This window comes from Erpetoichthys calabaricus, chromosome 2, assembly GCF_900747795.2.
Source record: "Erpetoichthys calabaricus chromosome 2, fErpCal1.3, whole genome shotgun sequence".
In the NCBI taxonomy this organism is placed as follows: Eukaryota; Metazoa; Chordata; class Cladistia; order Polypteriformes; family Polypteridae; genus Erpetoichthys; species Erpetoichthys calabaricus.
In genome coordinates, this window is record NC_041395.2 from 26,002,158 (window position 1) to 26,020,379 (window position 18,222).

An 18,222-nucleotide genomic window follows, 5' to 3' on the forward strand; every position below is an offset into this window, starting at 1 on the left:
GAAGTACTAAGGATGGTAAGTATCTTGCAGAAGGACTGGCCAGCGAATCCGCTGCACGGTCTCGCACCTCACCCATCACCCATTATTCCTGCACTGATCCTCCCGCTGTTTATATCTTCCTTTCGTTGGCCTCTTGGATCCAAACCTCCCATGGAACAGTAAAGTCCATAAGTATAACCTGGTTGGAGGATTTATAGAGCAGGACAATGTCTGGTCTCAATGATGCTGCTGTGACCTCTTCTGGGAACTTAAATGGTCTATCTAGGTCAACTCTCAGTTTTCAGTCAAGTGCTGTGGCCAGGCACTGCATAAAGCTGAGTTTCGGGTCTCAGTTGCAGTTAGTGGCTTCTCCCCTACCCCAATTATGGTGACAAACTTCTCTGATATTGGCTGGTGGCAATCATTTTCATTGACTTTGACTTTAAAATACTGCTTATGGTTTACAAAGCCTTAAATAATCTACTCCATCTTATATTTCAGAATGTCTTACACCTTACACTCCAAATCGTAACCTTAGATCTTCAAATGAGTGTCTGCTTAGAATTCCAAGAGGTAAACTTAAAAGAAGTGGTGAGGCGGCCTTCTGCTGTTATACGCCTAAAATCTGGAATAGCTTACCGAAAGAACGGTCGACTGGACGACTGCTCCTTGTGGTGCTGAGATCTCGGCAGAAGTCAAGGGGAGACAGAGCTTTTTCAGTTGTTGCTCCTTGGCTTTGGAATGACTTGCCTCTGCACATCAGGTCTTCATCCTCTATCGAGGTTTTTAAAAGTCATCTTAAGACCTACTTGTTTTCGTCTGTCTTTCACTGTGTATGATGGAATTATGGCAAATGTTATAATTGGTTGTTTTATTAATCTGCTTTTACATGATTGTTTGCACTGTGTTTATTTTAATGCTTTTTTGTACAGCACTTTGGTGAAACTTGTATTGTTTTAAATATGCTTTTATAAATAAATAATCTAATCTAATCTAGAAATTCACCAGGATAATATGGTGGAGCATTTTAAAAAACTGCTAAAAACTCATTACTTTAACATGGCTTTCTCATAGCTTCATTTTAGGGTAACCCTGAAATTCTGTATATGCATTTAATTATCGTTTTCATCATGGCTCCACAATCCATACTAACTCTTATTTTCTCTGTTGTTCTTTTGCGCCACCACCACCTGATCCAAACACCATGCAGTCTCTACATTGATGGGTTGAAGGCCAGAGGTCCATATGACCATCATCATTAAATTCTTCCACGCAAAGCCTGAAAACCATGAGGACTGATTGAGATCATTTATGTTAGGTAGACTGACCAGTGGGAGCTGGGTGGTCTCATGGCCTCAGAACCCCTGTAGATTTTGTTTTTCCAGCCCTCTGGAGTCTTTTTTTTATTTGATTTTTTTTGTTCTCCTGGTCATCTGACCTTACTTTATTCTTTGTTACTTAGTATTGCCTAATCTTATTTTTGTTCCATATAAATGTTTCTTTCTTCATCCTGTAAAGCACTTTGGGCTACATCATTTGTATGAAAATATGCTAAAGAAATAAATGTTGTTGTTGACAGCAGTGAGGATGGTGACCATTATGGCTCTCAAAACCTGATTATGCCACCACTGATATCTCCCTTTCCTCAAAGCTGTCTCAAGATTTGCTCCAGGGTGCCTTTTTCTGGGCACAACAGGCATGGTAGCATGTCTAACATCTCCGGAAAGACATGGTAAACAAGATTCTCTGGTTTTGATGAAACCGACCATGTTTGCAGAACTCTAGACACTAATGCAATTGAATTCCACCAGTGAAGCATGGAGGTGGCAGCAGCATCATGCTGTGGGGCTGGGAGAATAGACAAGGTTGAGGGAAAGCTAAACAGAGCAAAGAACAGAGATATCCTTAATGAAAAACTTCTCCAGTGTGCTCAGGACCTCTGACTTGGCAGAAGGTTTGTTTTCTAAACAGAACAAGGAACTTAAGCACAAAGCAAAGACAGGATAGGCCCGGCCAAAGCCGTGACCCAATTGAACATCCCTGGAAAAACCTGAAATAGCTTTCCACCAACTGTCTCCATTAAATTGGACAGAGCTTGAGAGGATCTACAGAGAAGAATGGCAGAAGATGCCCAAATCCAGCCTTGTCACATCATACCCAAGAAGACTCCGGGCTGGAGTCAATGAAATACTGAGGAAAGGGTATGAACACCTGTGTCAGTGTGATAATTTCAGTTTTGTATTTTTAATAAATTTACAGAAATGTCGAAAATCCTGTTTTCACTTCCTCATTCTGGAGTATTGAGTGCTGCATGATGTGGGGAAAAACTCATTTAGATGGTTTTAGCACAAGGCTAACTAATTGTGAAAAAAGTGAAAGGGTCTGAATACTTGAATTCCTGTAATGAAGACAAAAAATGTTTGAGCTTTGTAATTAGTTTGACAGATAACAGGATGAACAAGCAGAGAGACAAAGATATGTGTGAATTCATCATTTTTTACAAGTATGAATTAAATAAATAAATTTTTCAAAGAGAGAGCAAGGTCTAAATAATGAGCCTGCTGCAGACTTTCTGACTTTTTTTTAAACATTGTGAAACATTCAAGGTTAGCAACAAAAAAAGAAAAACAAACATTAGTCGTGTTTGTTCATGCTGTTTATTTAATCGGCACACCATATAACTGGCAATGTTAATCAAAAGTAAAGTTCACTTAAAAATAAATAATACAAAAGGAACAGACCCTGTAAGCCTGTAAGCTGGAACTAAAAGCTCCGCACCCTGCTTGGAAAATGTCTGAATAGAGGAATATCAAAATAAAAGATTTTATCATAACTCATATTTTAAGAATAAAGTCCATATTGGCATCGGTCTCATGTTTATTTAGTTACAGGAAAATGCTTCATCCGTATTTTTTCATTTTATCTTACATTAGAATTCCTAAGTTCAAGTATTTCTTATTTTTAAAGCTTCCATGTTTAAAATAAATAAAGATCACATAAAAGAAATCACAGATCTGTGTATTTTCGTTAAGCTCAATGGGCTTCTTTGTGTTAAAAAGTCGGGTCAGATGAGCTCAAGTTGTGTCTGACTGTGTTTTGTTGCATTAATAGCATGTGACTTACTGAATCTCTTCTGAGGGACCCTGAGTTAGAGACAATAGTAATTTTGGGACAATATCTGAACATATGACATAGAAAACCAAGATTGGATTTAATTAACATACAGTCATATAAAAAAGTTTGGGAACCCCTCTCAGCCTGCATAATAATTGACTCTCCTTTCAACAATAAAGATAACAGTGGTATGTCTTTCATTTCCTAGGAACATCTGAGTACTGCGGTGTTTTCCAAACAAAGATTTTTAGTATCGCAGTATTTAGTTGTATAAAATTAAATCAAATGTGAATAACTGGCAGTGCACAAATGTGGGTCCCCTTGTCATTTTGCTGATTTGAATGCCAGTCACTGCTCAATGCTGATTACTTACAACACCAAATTGGTTGGATGAGCTCGTGAAGCCTTGAACTTCATAGACAGGTGTGTCCAATCATGAGATATAAAGGGATTTAAGGTGCTCAATTGCAAGTTGTGCTTCCTTCCCTTTGACTCTCCTCTGAAGAGTGACAGCATGTGATCCTCAAAGCAACTCTCAAAAGATCTGAAAACAAACATTGTCCAGTCTCATGGTTTAGGGGAAGGCTACAAAAAGCTATCTCAGAGGTTTAAATTGTCAGTTTCAACTGTATGGAATGGAATCAAGAAATGGAAGGCCACAGGCACAGTTGCTGTTAAACCCAGCAGGTCTGGCAGCCCAAGAAAAATACAGGAGGGGAATATGCGCAGGATTGTGAGAATGGTTACCGACAACCCACAGATCACCTCCAAAGACCTGCAAGAACATCTTGCTGCAGATGGTGTATCTGTACATCGTTCTACAATTCAGCGCAATTTGCACAAAGAACATCTGTATGACAGGGTGATGAGAAAGAAGCCCTTTCTGCACTCACGCCACAAACAGAGTCGCTTGTTGTATACAAATGCTCATTTAGACAAGCCAGATTCATTTTGGAACAAAGTGCTTTGGTCTGATGAGACCTAAATTGAGTTAATTGGTCATAACAAAAAGCGCTTTGCATGGCAGAAGAAGAACACCGCAATCCAAGAAAAACACCTGCTACCTACTGTCAAATATGGTGGAGGTTCCATCATGCTGTGGGGCTGTGTGGCTAGTTCAGGGACTGGGGCCCTTGTTAAAGTCGAGGGTCAGATGAATTCAACCCAATATCAACAAATTATTCAGGATAATGTTCAAGCATCAGTCACAAAGCTGAAGTTACGCAGGGGTTGGATATTCCAACAAGACAATGACACAAAACACAGTTCGAAATCTACAAAGGCATTCATGCAGAGGGAGAAGTACAATGTTCTGGAATGGCCGTCACAGTCCCCTGACTTGAATATCATTGAAAATCTATGGGATGATTTGAAGAAGGCTGTCCATGCTCGGCAGCCATCAAATGTAACTGAACTGGAGAGATTTTGTATGGAGGAATGGTCAGAAATACCTCCATCCAGAATCCAGACACTCCTCAAAGGCTATTGGAGGACAGCGTCTAGAGGCTGTTAGATTTACAAAAGGAGGCTCAGCTAAGTATTGATGTCATATCTCTGTTGGGTTGCCCAAATTTATGCACCTGTCTAATTTTGTTATGATGCATATTGCATATTTTCTGTTAATCCAATAAACTTAATGTCACTGCTGAAATACTACTGTTTCCATAAGGCATGTCATATATTAAAAGGAAGTTGCTACTTCTTTTTGACACCTACTGCATGCCCAACCTACCTGGAAAGGGGTCTCTCTTCGAACTGCCTTCCCCAAGGTTTCTTCCATTTTTTTTTAGGAGTTTTTCTTTGCCTTCTTAGAGAGTCAAGGCTGGAGGACTGTCAAGAGGCAGGCCCATTGCGGCACTTCTTGTGTGATTTTGGGCTATACAAAAAATAAATTGTATTGTATTGTATTGTACTTTGAAACTCAGCCAATGATAACAAAAATCCAAAGAATTAAGAGGGGTTCCCAAACTTTTTCATATGACTGTATTTCATAAAGAATATGATATTTTTGCTCTAGTTTGTAAAAACAATGAGGAGCATGAAAACTAAGGGCAAATAATGTACATGCTATACTGCCAGCCAGCCATTATCCAACCCACTGAATCCGAACATAGGGTCATGGGGGTCTGCTGGAGCCAATCCCAGCCAACATAGGGCACAAGGCAGGAACCAATCCTGGGCAGGGTGCCAACCTACCTCAGGACACACACAAACACACCAAGCACACACTAGGGACAATTTGGAATCGCCAATCTACCTAACCTGCATGTCTTTGGACTATGGAAGGAAACCGAAGTGCCCCGAGGAAACCCACGCAGACACGGGGAGAACATGCAAACTCCACGCAGGGAGGACCCGGGAAGCAAACCCGGGTCTCCTAACTGCGAGGCAACAGCGTTACCACTGTGCCACCGTGCCGCCCATTACATGCTATACTGGAGAAATGTAAATTCCATTAACTCTCACTTCTATTTTTAGTAATAGAAGATTTAGTAATGGAATGGTAATGACTAGGAATCCCAAGCACTAAAGATTTCCAAAGCACTTCCAATAATACAATATAATACAATACAATTTATTTTTTTATATAGCCCAGAATCAAACAAGAAGTGCTGCAATGGGCTTTAACTGGCCCTGCCTTTTGACAGCCCCCCAGCCTTGACTCTCTAAGAAAACAAGGAAAAACTCTCAAAACAATAATGGAAGAAACTTTGGGAAAGGAAGTTCAAACAGAGACCCCTTTCCAGGTAGATTGGGCATGCAGTGGGTGTCAAAAAAAAGGGGGTCAATACAATACACCAAACAGAACAGAAGTAATCCTCAATAAAATATAACAGTGCAATAGAAATATTACAAGTACAGAGCAGAATTCAACAGTAGATGGTATCCCATAATACGATTTGGATTTCTTCAGAGTCCTGGAGACCTCGGCTATCAAGCTGACTCCCCCATTTGGCCATTCTACAGCTGAGTCAGTGATGGGCCAGCCAATCTGATGAAAGGACCCCTCTACCCGATGATTCCTGTGGTCCTCCATCAGGGATGACTTTACCTTAGGCATGCAAAACAACTTGGCAGGTGGGCAGTGGCACCAAGTGCCACATTTGAGTACCGTGAAGAGACACAGAATAGGTGAGGGTTAGTAACAAATTATTTTTATATAATTTTATTACTTATGTTTTAGTGCTGATGACTAACAACAGAGATTCAGTCTGTATAGTTAATCAGCAGCTCTAGTCAGGGTGTGCTAAACTGAAGTAGTGAGTCTTCAGCCGGGATTTGAAAGCTGAGACAGAAGGGGCATCTCTTATAGTAGCAGGCAGACCATTCCACAGTTTAGGGGTCCTGTAACTAAAAGCTTGACCTCCCATTGTTATTTTATTAATCCTTGGAATCATAAGCAGACCGGTATCTTGAGATCTTAATGTGTGCTCTGGTTTATAAGTCATGATAAGTTCAGACAAGTAAGCCACACCTTGGCCATTTAAGGCTTTATATGTTAAAAGGAGGATTTTGAAATCTGCCCTAAACTTAACTGGGAGCCAGTGTAAGGATTTAAGAACTGCAGTGATATGTTCGTATTTTCTTGATCTTGTGATAATTCTTGCAGCAGCATTTTGGATTAACTGGAAGCTGTATAAAGAACAATTTGAACATTCAGTGAACAACAAATTGAAGTAGTCAATCCTACTAGAGATAAATGTATGAATTAATTTCTCAGAATCCTGCTTATTTAAAAAAAAACCTTCATTTCCCAACATTTTTAAGATGGAAGAAACATGATTAGAAACAACTTTGTAATCTGCGCTTTAAATGACATGCCAGAATCAAAGATAACTCCTAGATTGCGGGCTGATTCAGTAAAATTAATGGTGATTTCAACTGAGTTAAATGATGACAAAATATTCTTGTGATCAGCGTCATTCCCTCCAATAGTTAACATCTCTATTTTATTGTTGTTTAAAGACAAGTAGTTCTCATCCATCCACTCCTTCAATTCACTAATGCAACTAATTAAAGACAACATTGGAGAAACTTCATTTGATCTAAATGAAAGATATAACTGGGTGTCATCTGCATATGAGTGAAAATTAACATTATGTATGCCCACTAGTGGTTGATTTCACCATCAACCCTAGCTAGTAATAAGGGGAACCCCTGCATCTTGATAAAATAAAAGATTAAGGCCCTGTCCGTATGGGCGTTCAAATCTTGAATGCGCTCTGAGCGACCTAGGTGCTTAAGTTGCAATGCCGTTTAATTCATCATAATTCAATATGTTGTTACATTTGCATTCATTTGCCTCAGGTCAATGTCTACCTGCAGCCCAGATTGTAGTTTTACCTGTGGGGAGCAGTTGTCAGGCAGTCCATAGTGTTTTTAACCTGTAGGGTTTAAGGATCATCCTTCATTAGATTCATGAATAATGGATCAGTTGGCTTTATTAGACCTGAACCTTGACTCCCTTGTGTTAAAAATCCTCCTGATATGGCAATGTAGGCATTGAAAATATTGCGAGTGAAAAAGAGAAGCTTTTGTGTCATCTATGAAGAAATGTGACGATTTCCACATAAGTTCTTCAAATAGTGTCAGATGTCAGTTACGAGTTTTGATTGCTAGCGCAGCTGGTACAGCACCATATTATATGCCAGTCAACCAATATGTGAGTCAGCGTTATCCCTGAAGAGAGGCTACTTGTCACCTTTAGATTAGCAATATATAAGCAGTACTCATGCATAAACTCACACATCGGCATTAATAATCCATAGTAGTTAAAGTTACGTCATTAGCACAAACCTAGAAACTGTTTCAAATTCTCCATTATTATCATTATTTTGTTGATAATGTGTGTGTGTGGGTGTGTGCACGTATATATACATGTAATCATGGGACATATCCACTTCTCCATAACATTAAATGAACAACATGTAGTCACATTACAGACATTTTCTTTGTGCTCATCAGGATTTTGGCAGAAATTGACTCCAAGAAAAAGCTGCATGTGACGTTTTTTGAATGCGCATCCAGCTGAACACAAGTATGGCCCATTTGGATGGTCTGATTTGCTGTAATGAGCAGAAAAACGCTCAGCATTTGATCCACGCTCACCTGATGCTACAGATGGCAGAAAAATGCTCAATTCAGACCTTCGTGTGGACAGGGCCTCATTCTTCACAAAAAAGCATTTCAATCATAATGAATCTCTGTGGAGTAGAAAGGCATGAAAGTAATCCAAATCAAATCACTATGTAACACAATTTTTGTTCCTGGCTTCCAAGAGTTATATTTCAACTGCTTATGTCTAAAGCCTATGGAAAAACGACTACATTCAGCACAAACTTTGATTTTATGACCACAGCCCAGAAAATTTCGTATTTATAGTGACAAAACAAGGGAATTTTTATCTTTTCGTTCATGCGGTCTGATAAAGAAACAACACTTGCATGGTAAATAGACAAAGACAGTCAAAACCACTCAAAAAGGTTCAGAAATGAGTAGGTGTTCTAGATTTGCGACTGTACTGCAAATCACTTTCTCGAAGAAGCCCCCAAATGTAGTCCCCCATCATGTTTTCGTTATACTGTCCTTGGTAACGACGTTCAAAGTCCAGTATATCCTGATGAAAGCGCTCGCCTTGCTCCTCTGAGTAAGCTCCCATGTTCTCCTTGAATTTGTCAAGATGAGCATCAAGGATATGGACTTTGAGAGACATTCTGCATGCCATTTTGGCGTAATTCTTTATGAGAGTCCGAACCAACTGCACATTGTTTTCAGCCTTGTGATTACCCAGGAAGCCGTGAACCACTGCAATGAAACTGTTCCAAGCCATTTTCTCCATCCTGTTCAGCAGCTTGGTGAATTCGTCACATTCTATGATCTTCTTGATCTGCGGTCCGACGAAGATACCTGCCTTGACCTTTGCCTCGGACAGCTTTGGAAAGAGATCTTGGAGGTACTTGAAAGCTGCTGACTCCTTGTCAAGAGCCGTGACAAATTGCTTGATGAGGCCTAACTTGATGTGCAGTGGTGGTATCAGCACCTTCTGAGGTTCTATCAGTGGCTCCCACTTGACGTTGCTCTTCCCCACAGAGAACTCGGTCCGCTGTGGCCAGTCCTTTCTGTGATAGTGCGCCTTAGTGTCACGGCTGTCCCAGAGGCAAAGGAAACAAGGAAATTTTGTGAAACCGCCTTGAAGGCCCATCAGAAATGACACCAATTTGAAGTCTCCAAATGACCTCCCATCCATAGTCGTCATACTTCAAGGCACTCAGCAACATCTTGACACTGATGTAGTCCTCTTTGAGATGCACAGTGTGAGCCATAGGGAGAGTCGGGTAGTTGTTTCCGTTGTGAAGCAGCACGGCTTTGAGGCTCCGGGATGAACTGTCTATGAATAGGCGCCATTCACTTGGGTTACAGGTGATACCTATAGCCTTGAATAGACCGGCCACATTGTTGCAGAAGCACAGCCCATCTTGCCGACTGAAGAAGTTGGAAAATGTTTGGTGACGCTTTCTCTGATTTGTGACTTGCACGCTTTCATCCAACAAGTTCCACTGCATGAGCCTGGATGTCAAAAGCTCAGCATTGGACTTGGTAAGACCAAGGTCTCTGATCAGATCGTGGACGTCTTTCTGGTTAGGGAAGTATGGCCTTCTCTCCTCAGCCGCATCTGTGAAACCGCAATCTGGATCTGCAATATCTTCCTCGCTGTCTGACTTGCTGCTGTCTCCTGAAGATGGCTGATCCCTCTTTGGAGGAGTGGGAATGGGCAGCTCGGGGCAGTGTGGTACTGGGGCAATGGAAGAAGGAATGTCTGGATAAACGATTTGAGGCGCATTCTTGCCAGTGCAACGTTTGGTAGGATCCACCATGCAGAAGTAGCAGTTGCTTGAGTGGTCAGTCGGTTGCCGCCAAATTCGCGGGATAGCAAACTTCATGGGTCTCTTTTCTCCCCTGTACCAACCTTCAAGAGTTTTCTTGCAATATTCGCATGTGAAATGAGGTGCCCAGGGCTTGTCTTGATCCCCGACAGGCATGTCGAAGTATGCCTTGTAGGCTTCGCACATCTTACGACATGCTTTCACGGAATACTTTCTCGCTCTTGTCTTTATAAATTGTCCACAGACGTAGCAAAATGCATCTGCTGGGTGCAAGCAACCTCTTGATGCCATCTAAATCAAATCAAAAAAATAACATAAACCGAATTGTTGGTTCGAGTCACCTGTGCTTCTATACTTGCATGACTGCTATTGGACAGTCCGAGAACGTTCTAGAAAGCTCTAAAAGTTTCTTGAAAGTTCTAAATAATTCCGGAAAATTCTAGAAACTTTTGGACAATTCTAACAGTTCAAGAATATTCTAGAAGACTACTCAGTATTGAATGCGAATCGAGAATTTTCTCGAAAACAGACAAATTGAAAAATATCATTGTCCTGATCACAAAAGCAAAGTTTTTGTGGAACAACAGCTATTTTCTATTATTTTTAGGCATAATGGGTTAGGAAAACACACTTTGTACCCAGGAACAAAATAAAAATAAATATTTGTTACATAGTGATATGTTCCGATACAGATTGCCAGGTCAAAATACAAAGAAGAAAATCAAACAAATTACAGATCCAATAATTCACAGAAATCACAACGAACACAAGTACAATCATCAACTCCCTAAAGTATTCACAATGAACTGCCAGGAACTCTGGAACACCCCCCTGATTTATATTGTGTTCCTGGCGATGACTGACAGGTGGCCCCGCCTCTTTGGGAACCCGCCACAAAACACATGGAACATAACAAAGGCACCTCATATACATTCACAAAACTGAAAATAAAAAATGTGTTCTGCCGAAACAGAATGAATTTTACTTCTGAGTCAGAAGAGGAAGCAAAAAACAAAACAGACAAAGCACCAGCATAACAACCAAAGAGTCAAGCAGATCTTTCACCAAGCCTGAAACGTGAGCCAAGATTCAGATTCATAAACTAGAAAGAAAGTCAGAAAATTTAGAATGAGAATTATGAGCAGTGTACGTTAATTCTTTTTAGATTTACCCAAACACAGATTCCCAAACGACACATAAATGACCTTTTTATCGGGTTCTTCAAGTAACATCACATAAGCACATTTCCTGGGATTTCTGGCAACAGACAATGTGAAAATAACAGCAATGGTGCCGCCAGTAAATATTCAAAATGATGCTACAAAATTATAACTTAATTGGGAGCCAAGATAGGATGAAATAACTGTTGGAATCACATCCCTTGACTTCAAAACCTCCAGAACAGCCGCCAAGAAGTCCTGGAAACTTCTCAGGAAAGCACAAAAACATTTATAAACAACACCGTTTATTATTATAGAAAGATGCATATAATAAATATAAAATCAACGCTTGCAACATAGATGAATCAAAAACTGAACCAATGAGACACAAAACGTAAATTTGGAACAAATTCAAGGAATAACCCTGGCTTAGACATGACAAGAACAAGCTAAAGTACATCCTGCTTCTGTAGTACAGCTTCAAAGATTTATAGATTTACAACTGACAAAGAACATGTGTTTAACACAAAAAACATCCTTGTTGTCAGTACTATACCCCAAAATGTTAAATGCTTGGAAGCAATAAATACTAAAAGTTAATTAACACCTTTCTCTCAAGCTTGGTCATAAAGTGACTAAAGGAGTTCAAAATGTTTATACATCATAAATCAGATCTCTGTTTTGAAGTAGATGCTGAGGTTTCTCTTATTGGAGTTGAAGCTCTACCTTCTCAGCCTTTTTCTCAAAAATCGCATTCTAAAACATTTGCAGTAGCCATAAGGTACTCAGATTCACACTATCTTAAAATGATGATTTGTTTATTTTATTTAGGGGGTCCCATGAACATGCACAGCCTCAACTCAGCTCTCACATTCACACAAAGATACGTAATACAGCGAGTAAAAGAGACAAACAAAATAGAAAGGTTTGGGGGAATCCACCCTGTGTAGTGTAGGCAAAACAGCAAAATTAAGAACGTAATATTGAGTAATCCCAATGGACTGAGTCAAACAGTGACTGAAGTGGAGGGTGGAATGATCGGTCTTATAGGAGCTAAGCAGGAAGAGGTGGGTTCTAGTCAGAAGTGAGGTCTGTAGGAGGACGTTGTCGGGCAACGGAAGTGGGTGGCGCTCTAGCTTGGCTTCCCTTCTGGTGATCTGTGGAAGAGAGAGAAAATTCATCAACCCTTAACTCTGCATCTTATCCCCAGTTAAGCCCTTAGACTGCCTCCCATGCATGTGTGTGTGACAAGCAGCTCAAATAAATCAATGATTAAGAATGTATTGGATAAATAATGAAAATAATCAAAAATAATGTATACACAAAATCCCAGTCTAATAACTCCAATATAATGGTAAGAACAAAGACAGAAAATAAACTCTATAATACAATGAACACTCATGGCAAAGGTTCACAGTCTGGTACAACAAGTGTACATGATGGAGAATAATGAAAGAGAAGTGAACAGCTTCCTTGATGTTATTTAAATTTTGTCTAACCATGATGTCAATGCTGCGGTGGGTTGGCACCCTGCCCGGGATTGGTTCCTGCCTTGTGCCCTGTGTTGGCTGGGATTGGCTCCAGCAGAACCCCGTGACCCTGTGTTCGGATTCAACGGGTTGTACAATGGATGGATGGATGGATGGATGATGTCAATGTAAATGGAGATTTGTAGAAGTTGGGAACACTCCCCAAAGGAAGACATTTCCCAGCCAAAATGAAATCACATGAACAAGAAGACCCAGGACAAGAATATAAATCTAGAGGAAATACTAAAATACAATGGATGGTAGTATCTGTAATCCATTTGTGGGGTGAAGCATTGCAAGAAAAAGAGAATTCCAACATAATCTTATGGGTCACTTTAAAATTCTACACCATACCTTTTTTTCCCAGTAAACCATGCAGCATCACCTGGAGCTACCCAATGTAGTAGTACTCCTGGGCCTGCTGGGATTTGCAGTCCATACAAGTAATGCTGCTACATTCCATGTTCCCAGACCTTTGTATACGGCCAAACCAAGGCTTCGGGTTGGCAATGTTGATAATGTCTACTTTTCTAATTCCCGGCAATCCCAAATAAAAAGGAATAGGTCATCTGACTTTTCTTTCGCAAAATGGTGGCTAGGCTAAAGCATTTAAGAATCAGTTTATCAGTAAATTTATCTGAGGCCTTGGTGAGGGGTTGCATTCTGACCCAGACATCCCCACCAGCTGAACAGGCTTGTGTCTCCAGTTATATGACTGAGATTATCTGGAATAGGCTACCATCAGCCTCTCATACTCCTTGCTGTATGATATTATGGGTGGTTTGCAGTTGCATATGTAAAGGGTTGGTTGACTGGAGCCAACGATAAAGTCTTCTTCGGAGTGTCAAAAAAGTCTTGGGCCACCTGCATCCACTTCCAAGGGAACCCCATTCCTCAGCAGCAGAAGAAACAAAGCTGTGATGTCAGCAAACCTCTGAATGAACTTGTGGACCCACCCTTCCATCCCCAAGATGTGTTGGAGACTTTTTTCCTCCTGGAGAACGATAGGGCCTAATGGACCTGATTTTCTTTGGGTCCACGTGGACTCCATCTGTTGACAAGCTACGTCAGATGGTCTTGGAACAATTTACACTTCATTAAACTGAAAGTGAGATGAACTTTGTGAATTCATTGGAAGACATTTCCTGGATCCTTCACATGTTGTTGCACAGATGGTGAGAACATGAGGATGTCATCTATGTACACAAAGTAGGTCTTCCCAATGAGCCCTTGGAAAATCTGTTCCATCAGCTTTTGAAGTGATGCCCTGACATTTTTTAGGTGAAAAGGCATCACTTACGCTGGAAAAGTCCTTTTAGGATGATAATGGCCGACTTCTTTTTATTGTCCCTCCAACCTTCCAATACCCAGACTTTAGATCCAGGTAGCTGAACACCGTTGCCTCATGCAGAGACTCTAGGATGTCATGAACGAGTAGCATGGGGTGGGTGTCAAAGTAAGTCCTCTTGTTCAGCTCTCCATAATTGAGGCAAAATCTGGCTTTTATACAAGCACCATGGGACTAGCCCATGGCAAAGTAGAAGGCTTGATCACCCCTTCCACCAACACCTAGTCAACCACTCCTTCATTACCCTTCTTTTAGGAGGTAACACTCTATAGGCTCTGTGGTGACACAACACATTTGGTCGACTTAGTTTGTCCATCTACGCCAAGGGCCACCTCCTAATCAAGGGCTAAACGAGCTCCGGCTCTTCAAGAATTGTCTTCTTTACTGAGCTTAACTCGTCAGCCACTTGCGCGAATTAGTAATGCAAGTTAGGCCAAACCAGATCGCTCTGAGCCTTCCTCCCAAACCAATGCACATCACAACCCTCCACCCCTCAGCCCCCTGTACTTTCTCTTTTTATTTCTACTCCTGTTTTCCTAAAACAGATCACTATGAATAACAACAACAACAACAACAAAAAAAACATTTTATTAAATTCAAGTACCAGAAATGGATACACAAAGGAAAAAACATCCATGCATCTGCTCATTTTCTGAATCAGCTTTATCCATTACAGTTGCAAGCCTGGAATCAACCCTGATCAGGATTTCAGTCTGTCACAAGACCTACGTATGTTCTTAATTTAACTGAAAACAGACAATTTTAGAGTAAAATAGTAAGTTGCTTTAACTTGCAACATATGAGTTAACTGGAGCACCTGGAAAACGTACATGGACACCACAAGAGGATTTAAACTATTATGACCATTCCAGCTGACTTTTTCTCAGCTCTCATTTTCTTTCTCTTTCTCTCCGTCTTTCTTTAGCTTTGAAGTTCTCTACCTCTCTGGTAATGAGCCTTTCTTCCAATTTGTATAATATACAGTATTTGCTCATTTATTCTGGTTCATTTCTTTCATTATTAAAATTATTTTTGTTATTGTTCTAAAATTTCATTGTAAGAGCCATTTGTTAGTTAGTAAGGTTATGATAAAATCAATGTGATTTTCTTAGTTATGTTTGCCTAAATATATTAGAGCAAAGACAATGGGAGGTTCTGTTATAACCTACACAAGCTAAACTATAAAAGGAATGTTCTAATTATTTCTTGTACGTCTTACTACAGATTAGACCCAGTTTGTGGTGTGCCTTGCAATTGGTAAGGCATGGAGGGCAAACAGTTTCAAACGTACTGAAGGTATTAAGTGAAACCTACAGTATGTATGCCATAGAGAAATAACACAACTAATTCTTGAAGGTAACTGAAGTTTAATAAGAAAAAGTTAGGACTGTAGAAGAAACCTTTTTTCTCTTTTTTCCTTTTCCTCTATGTGTGTAATAACATTGTGATTTCTTTGTAATTTGTTCCTTTTTTAAATTTTCACTAAACTTTTGAAATTAACTTTATTGGACTGATGAGTTTCTTTTATTACGTGCTAGACTCATGCTGTATCCTACCTTGTCAACTCAGTAACTGCTCGATTTTGGGAACCTGGAAAAGATGCAGCTACATGATACTTTAGTATCACCATCACAGTGACATTTTGTGTTTGTCTTTTTTTGTGATCAAATGTTTACTGAAGTTAAAGAAGAAAAAAGCAAACATGAAAATTGATATGTTAAAAATTAACAATCGAGATAATTAGTAAAATGACCTGCCATACCTAATCCCACCCAAAACATCCTGGTAAAAAGGTCCTCAGAGGATCAAAAGTCACTGATGTCTGTGAAGACAAGGGAGAATAAAAGACTCAGTGAAAAAGACAAACTAAAAAAAGGTAACAACTAGTTTCCAACCAAATGCACAGGACATTGCCAGTCATCGGTATTACACCCAAATGAGCCATTGATCGACACCTCTGAAAATTCATGCGAAACAAAAGAAAAACAATTTCCAGAAATTTACAAGTGAGTAAAAATCCCCCGAAAAAGTCTCTGCTGAATAAAAGGGAGGGTAAGAGCAGAATCTTTTCAAATTCTGACCGGTACTTCACAGTGTTGAGAGGGTGAACACTTAAGTAAGGGATGTTCTACTGAGGATATACGATTAAGACTCGCCTAAGACACAACTCAAGATTGGCAGCCTCAGTAGGAATCCTGAAAAATGAGTGAGAAACACAGGCAGTACTAGAAGAAAGCAATGTAATTATACCAAGAAAATCATGAATCAATGGTGCAAATGATGTTAAAGGAGACCAATACACAATAGGTCTCTCACCTGGTATGAATTGCCATGAGTGACTTGAATGAAGTTATTGTTCTCAACACTGATACCATCCAAGTAACAACATGGAGTGTTCAAACCTTATATAAAGCTGGTAAACTAAAAAAGGTGAAGAAATGAGTAACAAGATTAAACATTGACATACTGGGTATGAGAGAAACAAGATGGCCTAGAGGAGGAAAGATAATCATAGACAACATGACTTTCAAATATGTAGATGACAACAAGTATGAAAAGGGAGTGGGAATCCCATTGGATGACAGATTACCAAAATGTTCAGAACAATATTGGCCAGTATCTCACAGAATGATGCTTGTGAAATTAGGTGGACCGATTAATATGGCAACAACCCAAGTTGTATGCACCGACCACAGATTGTAACGAGAGGACATTTTACGCAGATTTAGACCAATGTAAATCTCATAAATATGCATAGTCATGGGAGACTTGAATGGGAAAATTGCAAAATGGTAGAAAAGGAGAAATACTAGGACCATATGGTCTAGGGTTGAGGAATGAAAGAGGTGATCGAGTGATGTGAAGCAAAAGAACAAGTGGCAATGAATACATGGTTCCTTGATGTATTGTGGACATGGAAGAGCCCAGGAGATCAAGCATGGAACCAGATGGACTATCTTTTTAAAACTAAATCAAGAATTTTGATTGTCTCAGTTGTTGGACTTCACACCTTCTCTTATGCTTGGCAGAATTGCCAGCATCACTACTTTTGAATTTTGGGGCCATGTTAAGCTAACGCAAAAATTATATTTTTAATGGTACAGCGAGCATGGATAAAGTTTACACCACGGCTGCTGTAGCGTGACTAACAGTGAGAGGGAGGCTGGCTGGGTGGCTGGAGCGGATGATGGATAAAGCAGCGGACAACGCAATCCTTCATGCCAGATCCAGTTTGACAATGTTCAGGCAAAGCAAGCACGTGGTTAACTCAATATTATGAATTTTTAGTTTTTGCATTTATTTTAAATTACAATTTTCAAAGCACAGTTAATTGAAACTGTGGTTGGAGAATCAGTGGTTGAGGGGGGAACACTATATATGAATGCTACTGGGAGTTTGTCTTTTTAACCAGCATCACCATTTTGTGACTTTATTTTCCTGCCAATAGCCATATTATGAGGGGTGTTCAAAAGGTTTCCACACTATTTTTTAACTCTATTTAATAAGAATTTAAGAATGGACAGGTTGACAGATGAGATTAGACAGGAGTCCCCGTGGACTATGATGTTTGCTGATGACATTGTGATCTGTAGCGAGAGTAGGGAACAGGTTGAGAAGGCCCTGGAGAGGTGAAGATATGCTCTAGAGAGGAGAGGAATGAAGGTCAGTAGGAACAAGACAGAATACATGTGTGTGAATGAGATGAAGGTCAGTGGAATGGTGAGGATGATGAAGGGATTAGAGTTGGCGAAAGTGGATGAGTTTAAATACTTGGGATGAACAGTACAGACTAATGGGGATTGTGGAAGAGAGGTGAAAAAGAGATTGCAGGCAGGGTGGAGTGGGTGGAGAAGAGTGTCAGGAGTAATTTGTGACAGACGGGTATCAGCAAGAGTGGATGGGAAGGTCTACAGGAGGGTAGTGAGACCAGCTATGTTATATGGTCTAGAGACGGTGGCACTGATCAGAAAGCAGGAGACCGAGCTGGAGGTGGCAGAGTTAAAGATGTTAAGATTTGCATTGGGCGTGACAAGGATGGACAGGACTAGAAATGAGGACATTAGAGGGTCGGCTCAAATTGGACAGTTGGAAAACAAAGTCAGAGAGGCGAGATTGCGTTGGTTTGGAAATGTGCAAAGGAGAGATGCTGGGTATATTGGGAGAAGTATGTTAAGGATTGAGCTGCCAGGCAAGAGGAAAATAAGAAG